The sequence below is a fragment of the Corvus brachyrhynchos genome, unplaced genomic scaffold, assembly GCF_000691975.1.
Source record: "Corvus brachyrhynchos isolate BGI_N302 unplaced genomic scaffold, ASM69197v1 scaffold219, whole genome shotgun sequence".
Taxonomy (NCBI): domain Eukaryota; kingdom Metazoa; phylum Chordata; class Aves; order Passeriformes; family Corvidae; genus Corvus; species Corvus brachyrhynchos.
The window spans coordinates 307,483-316,601 of NW_008240034.1; the positions used below are offsets into that span (position 1 = coordinate 307,483).

General features: G+C 48.0%; 1 long non-coding RNA gene across 1 annotated transcript in view; it reads left to right on the forward strand.

The window, feature by feature from the left end:
- Positions 1–9,119, forward strand: part of LOC108449051 — a 10,318-nt gene continuing 1,199 nt past the window's right edge. Inside the window, exons 1-2 of the long non-coding RNA XR_001865151.1 lie at positions 1–10; positions 4,478–4,481. This is a non-coding gene — a long non-coding RNA (uncharacterized LOC108449051). The remainder of the gene's footprint in view (positions 11–4,477; positions 4,482–9,119) is intronic.

Sequence of the window (9,119 nt, forward strand, 5' to 3'; positions counted from 1 at the left end):
CAGGGACAGAGTGGGACACCTGACAAGGACTTTTTTTTCCTCTAAGACCGTAATTAGAGGAACCAGGGCACAGAGCACTGAATTTTTATTATTATCATATAGAGACATCCAGCAGTGCTACACAGCAACACAGTGATGGCCTCAGTGCAATGCTGGTGGAAGTTACTGTGTTTCCCTCATTTTGGAAGGTTATTTATGATGGACGAGTGTCTTCTGGAATGGTCCTGAGCATCTGGGGATGGCTTTTGCACAGAGGATTTCCCAGGCTTTAGGTGTTGATGGACTGGAGCATCAACTCATGTGAAAGGGAATGGTTTTAAACTGAAAGAGAGGAGGTTTAGATGAGGTATCAGGAAGGAATTGTTCCCTGTGTGGGCGGTGAGGCCATGGCACAGGTTGCCCAGAGAAGCTGTGGCTTCCTGGAAGTGCTCCAGGCCAGGCTGGATGGAGCGTGGAGCAACCTGGTCTGGTGGAAGGTGGCAGGAGGTAGAACAGGATGAGCTTTAAAGTCCTTTCCAACCCAAACCATTCTGGGATTCTTTTTCTGTTTCCTGCTTGGCTTCCTCCAAGATCTGATCCTGAGCTGAGCTGATGCTTGATGATGTATGGGTTGGCTTAGTCCTGATGGGTTCAGTTACTGGCTGGTAATGGACAGTTCCACAATTAGATGATTTATTAATTATTGTTTACTTGGTGTATGAACGGAGGCTGCTTAACAAGGCACAGGAACTCCGAGTGCAAGTGGCATTTCTCTCTCCATCACCTCCTGACCACGGTGGGACAGGGTGTCACCAGTGTCTCCAGTGTCCAGGACAGAACTGTGTCTCCACCTGGACAAGGCAGGGCTTTGCTGGGAAGTGTGGAGAGAGCAGCATGTCCTTCCTGAGCCTGTTCCTCACTGCTGCCAAACCTTCCAGCCTGCTCAGCCCTGCAGGGATGCAAACATGGGGAAGGGTCTGAGGAGCGGCTGAGGGCACTTGGCTCGTTCAGCTGCAGCAGAGGAGCCGGAGGGGAGGCTCCTGGGGGCTGCAGCTCCTCCCGAGGGGAGGCGGAGGGGCAGGGGCTGAGCTCTGCTCTGGGACAGGGACAGGAGCCCAGGGAACGGCTGGAGCTGGGTCAGGGCTGGGCATGGAGCTCAGGGAAAGGTTCTTCCCCCCGAGGCTGCTGGGCACTGCCAAGGGGCCCGCCCCTTGGGCTGCCAGAGCTGCAGGAGCGTTTGGACAGCGCTCTCAGGGATGCCCAGGCTGGGGTTGTTGGGGTGTCTGGGCAGGGCCAGGGGCTGCACTGATGATCCCTGAGGGTCCCTTCCAGCTCAGGATATCCTGGGGTTCTGTGAGCCCAGGCTGGAGCAGGGGAGCAGGAGGCACCTGGAGATGTGTGGTGAGGTGGACAATGGCCCTTCTCTGTGCAGCTCATGGGAAACAAGGCATGGAAACGAGGACGGATCCTGCACAGAGCTGGATATTCCAGTGAGCTCAGCCAGCTCTGGGGCCTTTCTGACCAACAGTCTCATGTTTTCTGTTACCCAGGCTGTGCTCTTGTTTGAGCAGTAACGGGAGGTTGTGCAGAGCCTCTGATAAGGTGGGAGGAAGCTGGCTGAGATAAGCCCAGTGCTGGAGGTGCACTTGTCAGCGCTGTCACCTCGCTGCTCTGTGCAAAGCTATCTTTCTCCTCCTCCCCTGAGCTGTCTGGGATGGTCCCGTCTAAAAAAACAACTCAAAATCCACCTCAGGGCTGTGAAATGTGGGGGGAGATGGGATTAAGTGCACATGAACTGGTTCTGTCTCATTTATCCTCAGTCCTCGCATTTAAACAATTTCTTGTGCTGTTCAAGCCCCCACCCTTCCCCCCAAAGGAGACGAAATGCAGATCTTTTCAAATATTCATGACCTTAAATGACCAATCATGGGAGGAAATTTTTCTTTAATAGGTACAAATAATAAGAGAAATAATGGCTCCTGGTCACCAGGCTGGTCTTCAGAGCTTCCTTCTTCCTAGCAAATATTTATTCTCCTTAATGTGACAGATGTGCACCATTGTTAGAAGACTTCCACCTGCCAGGAAGGTGAAATAGCCTCCACAGAAGATTTCTTCAAGCCCCTTGAAGAACCTGGGCCTTGCCTGCAGGCTGCCCAGCCCCCTCAGCTCCTTGCACTCAGAAGGAAGATTTTTCTATATGAATCACCTCCCCTCAAACCAGAAATGCAAAGTTCACCCCCATATTTTAGGCACCTCCTCTGTCACACTGACCTGCACTGCTGTGACCTCAGCTGGGCTTGCAAGAGCAAAGTTGTTGCTGCTCCTGGTGTAGCTTTATAGATCTGTTGGGGTCCATGTTTTCCTATTGGAATAGTATTTATGGGAAAATCTGGGAGTTTCCATAAGATCATGACTGGCACAGGGTGCCCCAGAGCAGCTGTGGCTGCCCCTGGATCCCTGGCAGTGCCCAAGGCCAGGCTGGACATTGGGGCTGGGAGCAGCCTGGGACAGTGGGAGGGGTCTCTGCACATGGGATGGGATTTAAGGTCCTTCCCACCCAAACCATCCTGGGATTTAATGACTCTATGAATATTCCCTGCAGGAAGCACTCAGAAGGGTAGAACTGCTGCTTTTTGTGCTAATAAATGGACTTATTTAAGTTTTAGAGTATTGTCTTGTGTGCTGCTGCCATCAGAGTTAGTTGTAGAAGGTGAGGAGTTGTAAACCAGATAATTCTTGTTTTGAATTGTACTGGAGCAGCAAAAGTGCTTTTTTGATTCTTACCACTGCTGTTTTCTACACTTTCATTCCTCCCAGTGTAGACGCTGCCCAGAATGTAAAAATCTTTAAAAAACAACTTAACAAAACAACCTCAAAACAAACAAAAAACCCCAAAACATCCCCCACACAAAAACCCCCTCACAAAACCTCAACTTGTTTTTAGGTAAAAAGTGCAGTAATTGTTTTTGTAACAAGCAGTAAACTCTGTGTTCCCAGAGGTTTACACCTGGCTCTTGAAATTTGGACTCAGTTCATTATTTAATCTTATCAAGTGATTACAAAACTGATAAAGTATAAAACTTATAAACTGATAAAGTGAGGTAGAGGCACTTAAATAGAAATAGCTTTATTTTGGTCTCATTATCGAATATTAGTTAAAAACCATAATTTTTTGACTTGTGTCCAGTGCCAGGAACCCCAAAATTATCCAGAAAATCTGTTATCCTGGATGGGGTTGGATCTGGGAGGTACTCTGGGAGGTTTCATGGGAGAGGCAGAGCAAAGATCGTCTCACGGCGAGGACGGGGGTTAATTATTTAATTATCCTGTGCCGTCAGCTCGTTTCATCCGTCACAGTCACAGAAACCTCCCCTGCAATCCCCATCCAGGACATTCCAGCGCAGCTGCGTCACCCCGGGCTGTTGGGATGGGCTGTAGCCACAGCCGGGGGTTGCTAGGGAAGAGCCCTTGGAGTGAGGAACCTCGGGGCTCTTTGAGTTACATAACCCTGTTAATTAGGGAAAAACCCCATGGACAGGGACCTGCTGGAGCCACCGGGATGCTCGCAGGGCTGGAGCCCCTCTGCTCTGGAGCCAGGCTGGGAGAGCTGGGGGTGCTCACCTGGAGAGGAGAAGGCTCCAGGGAGAGCTCCGAGCCCCTTGCAGGGCCTAAAGGGGCTCCAGGAGAGCTGCAGAGGGACTGGGGACAAGGCATGGAGGGCCAGGAGCCAGGGAATGGCTTCCCAGTGCCAGAGGGCAGGGCTGGATGGGAGATTGGGCAGGAATTGTTCCCTGGGAGGGTGGGCAGGCCCTGGCACAGGGTGCCCAGAGCAGCTGGGGCTGCCCCTGGATCCCTGGCAGTGCCCAAGGCCAGGCTGGACATTGGGGCTTGGAGCAGCCTGGGACAGTGGGAGGTGTCCCTGCCCATGGCCAGATGGTCTCCAAGGTCCTTTCCAATCCAAACCATTCCATGATTCTGTGATTCCAGCCGAGCCAGGGAGTGGATTGCAGAGTGAGTCCCTCTGTGGACCAGTTTGTCCTCTTCTGCCCCATTTTCATGGATGAAATTTGTCATAAAAACATGATCCACCTTGCCATGCTCCCTGACTGCTGCCCTGTGGGGAAATGTGCTTTTTCTTTAGCCCCACAGGTTCCTTGCAGGCTCTGGCTTTGTGAAAATCAAAATCACCACTTCCTTTGCTGGGGACTGAAAGGAGACATTTTCATATCAAAACATCTGAGGGTGTGTCTGTCACAAGAAAACCTCTGGGTTTGCAGGCCCTGGGGGTGCAGCTGTATCAGTGCCTGGGATTTGAGTTATTTTCTAGATGTTTATACTCACTTATGTATAAAGTACACGTGTATTTTATACATGTACACGTATACAGACACATGGAGAGAGGGTGAATTTCCAAGAGTGAATTGTGATCAAATGCAGTTCCAAGGGTGTTTATTCCACATTTCTGATGCACCTCTTTGCCTTTGGACTCCATCCTCAGTGGGGTTTCTGTGCCACCTTAGACTCCCCTGTGCCAGGAGTTCCCCACACTCAGGCCTGTGCCCTGAGGCATAAATTAATCACTGATCTCACAAGTCCCATCTTTTTCTGATCCACAATCCACATCCATTGGCACTTCAGATCTGTTTGGGAAACCCTGCTTTATTTGCTCTGTGCTTTCATTTCCATTTTCCATCAGGGAATAATTCAATCCCTGCCTTTTTTTTTCCAAGAGCCAGAAAGTTAAGATGGGCAAACTCATAAGAGTTAATATTTGTGAAGTGCTTTGAAAGCCTCAGGTGATTGTTGCTTTACTCACTGATCAAAACAAGACACACATTTTTTGGGGGTGGTGTCATTATTGCTCTGCTTCCATTTTTGGGGGGATGGTGTCACTATTTTTCTGTTTGTGCCCTCCTGGAATATTTTGTGCAGAGGCACTTAGAGAATCCCAGAATGGTTTGGTTGGAAGGGACCTCCTGGCTTCTTTCTGCTCCCTGAAGGTGATCCCCCAGGAAACGCCTCTACCCAGAGGATTTTCCTGTTTTCCTCTTTAAAACTTTCCTCCCCCAGTTTGCTGGGGGTGGAGATCCTGCAGGGCTTGAGCTGGTGGAGATGCAGAGATGATGCTCAGAGCTGTGTTCCGGTGCTGAAAAAATTGAGAGAGGGAAAACAGCCAACAAACCCCTGGTGAAAGGGTTTAATTAGAGAAATTTGGGGAAAAGAGTGGTTGGGGCATTTTTTGCTGAAGTGGCTCCAGTATCACTCTTCAGGCTGTTTTACAATCCAAATGAACACACAGCTAGAATGCTCTAAAAAGGGAATTTTGGAACAAAAATGAACTGCAGATGAGGAAAACTCTGTTGTTCCATATTGCTCAGTTTGCAGGACCCAGTGAAACTCAGGATATTTCCCTCTTTGCACATTTAAAAAGTCAATTTATATCACGGGTTAAAGTCCTCCAGCTGTGTTCTAACCTCGTGTCCTTAAAACCCAAGCTTTTTTCTTCAACTGCCACCAAATAATTAATACATGATACACTGCAATTCTAATTCACTTTCCCCTAAGAATTACTTAATACCTTGGTGATGAGTCTCTCCTTAGTCAGTCATGAAGGAATTTCTGTGCTAACTTCTCATTTTGGCAGCTCCGTGCTTGAATTTATATTGTGATGTTTGGGCAACGAAATGTTCCACACAGTGAACATTTTGAATGCATTCTCCTGATTTTTGAGTGCTTTCTTAACATACGAGGATTGAATTATGTGATTAGCCAGAACATCGTGCAGTATTCTGCTGGGGAGAAGTAAATTGTCTGTGGATGAATTTCCACTTTACACTTCAGGTTTATAACCAGCCTAGCACAGCAGTGAAGTGGAAGTTGGTGACAACTGACAGCCTGTGGCCACTCTGCAGTGATTTTTAGACCTTTTTCTTTCTCGGGTTTATAAAAATTTTACTAATTTTTCCTGCATCAGAGAGTTAACGTAAGAGTTGAGCTACTGCCTGTTCCCTGGAAGAATGATTTCCCCCCAAATCAAGAGCATGTGCTGACTGGTTAGAGGAGATGGGCAAAAATAAGGTCGAATAATGTAATAACACAGGATTTTAACTTTAAAAATCTGCCCCCCTGCCCACCCCCAGCTGGGTACAGCGAGTTGTGTCAGTCCTTGGAGGGTACTGAGTGCTGCAAGCCTGGCTGGGGGGCCAATCATCCCTAGGGATGCCATTCTCTGAGTTTATGACAACTGGGGCTGTTTTCCCACTGCAGAAGCACAACTGTGGCCCTTGCACACACGACTGCAGGTGCTCGTGGGGCTGGAGAGCCAGGCTGCAAACACCACTTGATTAAATTTCTCTTCTCTCTTCTCTTCTCTCTTCTCTCTTCTCTCTTCTCTCTTCTCTCTTCTCTCTTCTCTCTTCTCTCTTCTCTCTTCTCTCTTCTCTCTTCTCTCTTCTCTCTTCTCTCTTCTCTCTTCTCTCTTCTCTCTTCTCTCTTCTCTCTTCTCTCTTCTCTCTTCTCTCTTCTCTCTTCTCTCTTCTCTCTTCTCTCTTCTCTCTTCTCTCTTCTCTCTTCTCTCTTCTCTCTTCTCTCTTCTCTCTTCTCTCTTCTCTCTTCTCTCTTCTCTCTTCTCTCTTCTCTCTTCTCTCTTCTCTCTTCTCTCTTCTCTCTTCTCTCTTCTCTCTTCTCTTCTCTTCTCTTTTCTCTTCCCTTCCCTTCCCTTTCCTTCCCTTCTTTTCCCCCTTCCCCGTTCCCCTCTCTCCCCCTCTCTCCCTCCACAGCTGTTACTGCCTCTTTCCTAGAGGCATCACCACCTCCTGTGAACTATAAACTGCTCACCCTTGCTCCTTTGAGTCCATTTCCTGAATTGTGTCATCCCAGCCTCCCTCTGTACCTTTGTGTCACTCCTGGAGGGAGTCACCCAACCCTTCTGGCACAAACTGATTGTGAGAGACAAAACCCCCTCAGCTGTGAGAGCAGAATAAGGAGCATTATTCCTCCTGGAGTGCTTTCTGCAAGAGCACCTGAGTGCAGATGCAGGGAAGATGATGGTGCTCTCTTTTTTACTCCCTTCCATCTGCAAAGTAAAACTTGTCCACTAAAAAAAAATCAATGTCCTACTGATTGTTAAAATTTGCTGTTAATGTCTTGATTGCCGGACTCCTCTGCCCTGTACCACCAACCCCGTTCACTTTAGCACCACATGGTGAAAAAGAGCAGAAAATGTCCCTTCTCTTTTGGAAGGTTGAACTGGAAATTCAGGATTAACAAAATCTACTTGGTTTTTTTGCCTTTGAAACAGGCAGATGGGATCATTTAACATATCATTCACTAAAGCTTATTTTGACTGAAGTCTGATGTTAAGTAGCACCCCAAGCAAATATTTCAGAATAAAATACCATATTTCTGACTTACAACTCTGTTGCTGTTGGTTTAAACTAACTATGGTGATAAAATCCCTCCTATTGGCACAGGTTCTGGTAGCAGAGCAGTAATTGTTTGTATATAGAATTTGAAAGCACTCGTGTTTTCCGCTGTTACGTTAATGGAAAACATATTTTGACATCTTCCCCTTAGCTCCCTGCCCAAACTAACTGGATTTGGAATTCCATCTGGCTGCACAGAAGAGACTCTTCCCTCTATTCCCCACCCAAATCTCTCCTTGGTAAATAAAGGAGCCAATGAAAGGTTAAGTTTTTTAAGAGAACAAATCATTCTGCTGTTAAAATTGGCAGCACTGTAGTCTTTCCTGGCTACCTGCTGGTCTGAGGCTCTCCAGAGCTGCTGGAAGCTTTTCCTAAAATGCTTTGAGCTGTTGGAACACGTTTGGCTCATAAATACCTCCAGCTCATGGCCCATCAGAGACCTGTGAGTCAGGGAGGAGGGAAGGGTTGAGTGTGGATGTTGTAGAAACCCCAATCCCAATACCTCAATAACAGAATGAAGTCGAGTTTCATGCTCTGCAACCTGTCCTCTCTCCCCTTCCTACAGGACTTTTTTCCTTCTTTGTCTGTTTGGGAAGAATGCTCCAGAGGGGATTTACCCTATGGAATGTGAGATTAGTGTTAGGTTGTATCTTTTAAAATACAGGTTTGTGCACTTCAGTCACAGAGGAAAGTTAAGAGAGCAGTAATGGGTTGATAATCAAACAACTCATCATTTTAAAAGGAAAACAGAGTGAATCCCTAGCACAGTGGAAGGACTGAATGCTGCCTGATTCCTCTGATCCTTTTGAAACTGTGCAGCTCAGGCAGGAGAATCAGCTTGAGGTGAGTTGATCAAGCCTTCCCTGCAATCTCTCCTATGGAAAAAAATCCTTTGAAAGTTTCCCAGCCCACACAGAACAGGGTCTTGGCTCTCAGTGCCTCACACTGCTCTCCCTCTGCTTCATGTGATGACAGATCTTCAATATTCTTTGCAGCAGAGTAAGGGGGGAAAGCTGCTGCTGCTGGTTCGGTGTTCCTTGCACTGTGATTTTGCAAAATCCAGAACGGGTCGACGCCTCAGGCAAGTCTGGGAGGTGCTTAAACCCAGCAATATTCAGCTGCTGCTCCTGGAGACACAGATATCCAGGAGCTCCAGCATGGACAACATCCTCCTGCCTCCTTTGGTGTTCCAGAAAGAAAAGATCTGCTCCTGCTTCTTGAGCTTTGGTACAAAAGTCTTTGAAGTCAGCTGTGGTGTGGCTGGGAGGGAGGCTGGCCTTGTAACAAAAACGAATTGAGTTAATCCTTGCACTGGCAATTAGGCTCCTTGTGGGAATTTGCAAACATCTGGGTGGCCAAGAGAGTTCTGTGAAACTGGCAGAAGAGCCCTGGTTCCTCCCCCAGTGCTGCCATCTCCTTCATGTGCTCAGAGAATTAAATCTGGGCAACTTTTACTGACAGGGCCTGAGCCCGTGCAGGCCGTGGCGGTGAGATAAACTCAAGGGCACGGCTTTGGGGGATGGAGTGGCACAGGAGAGACCCCTCTGTCCCCGTTTAAACTCTCCCTGAGCAAACAAGTGAGGCAGGAGACTGGTACTTGAAATATCTGTGGAAAAAAAGCAGTTCCAGGTGTCCCAGCCTGGCTGTGTCAGAACCTCCGACGATGCTGAGGAGATTCCTTCTCCCTCTGCCTTTTCTTCTCCTTTAGGAGCTGCT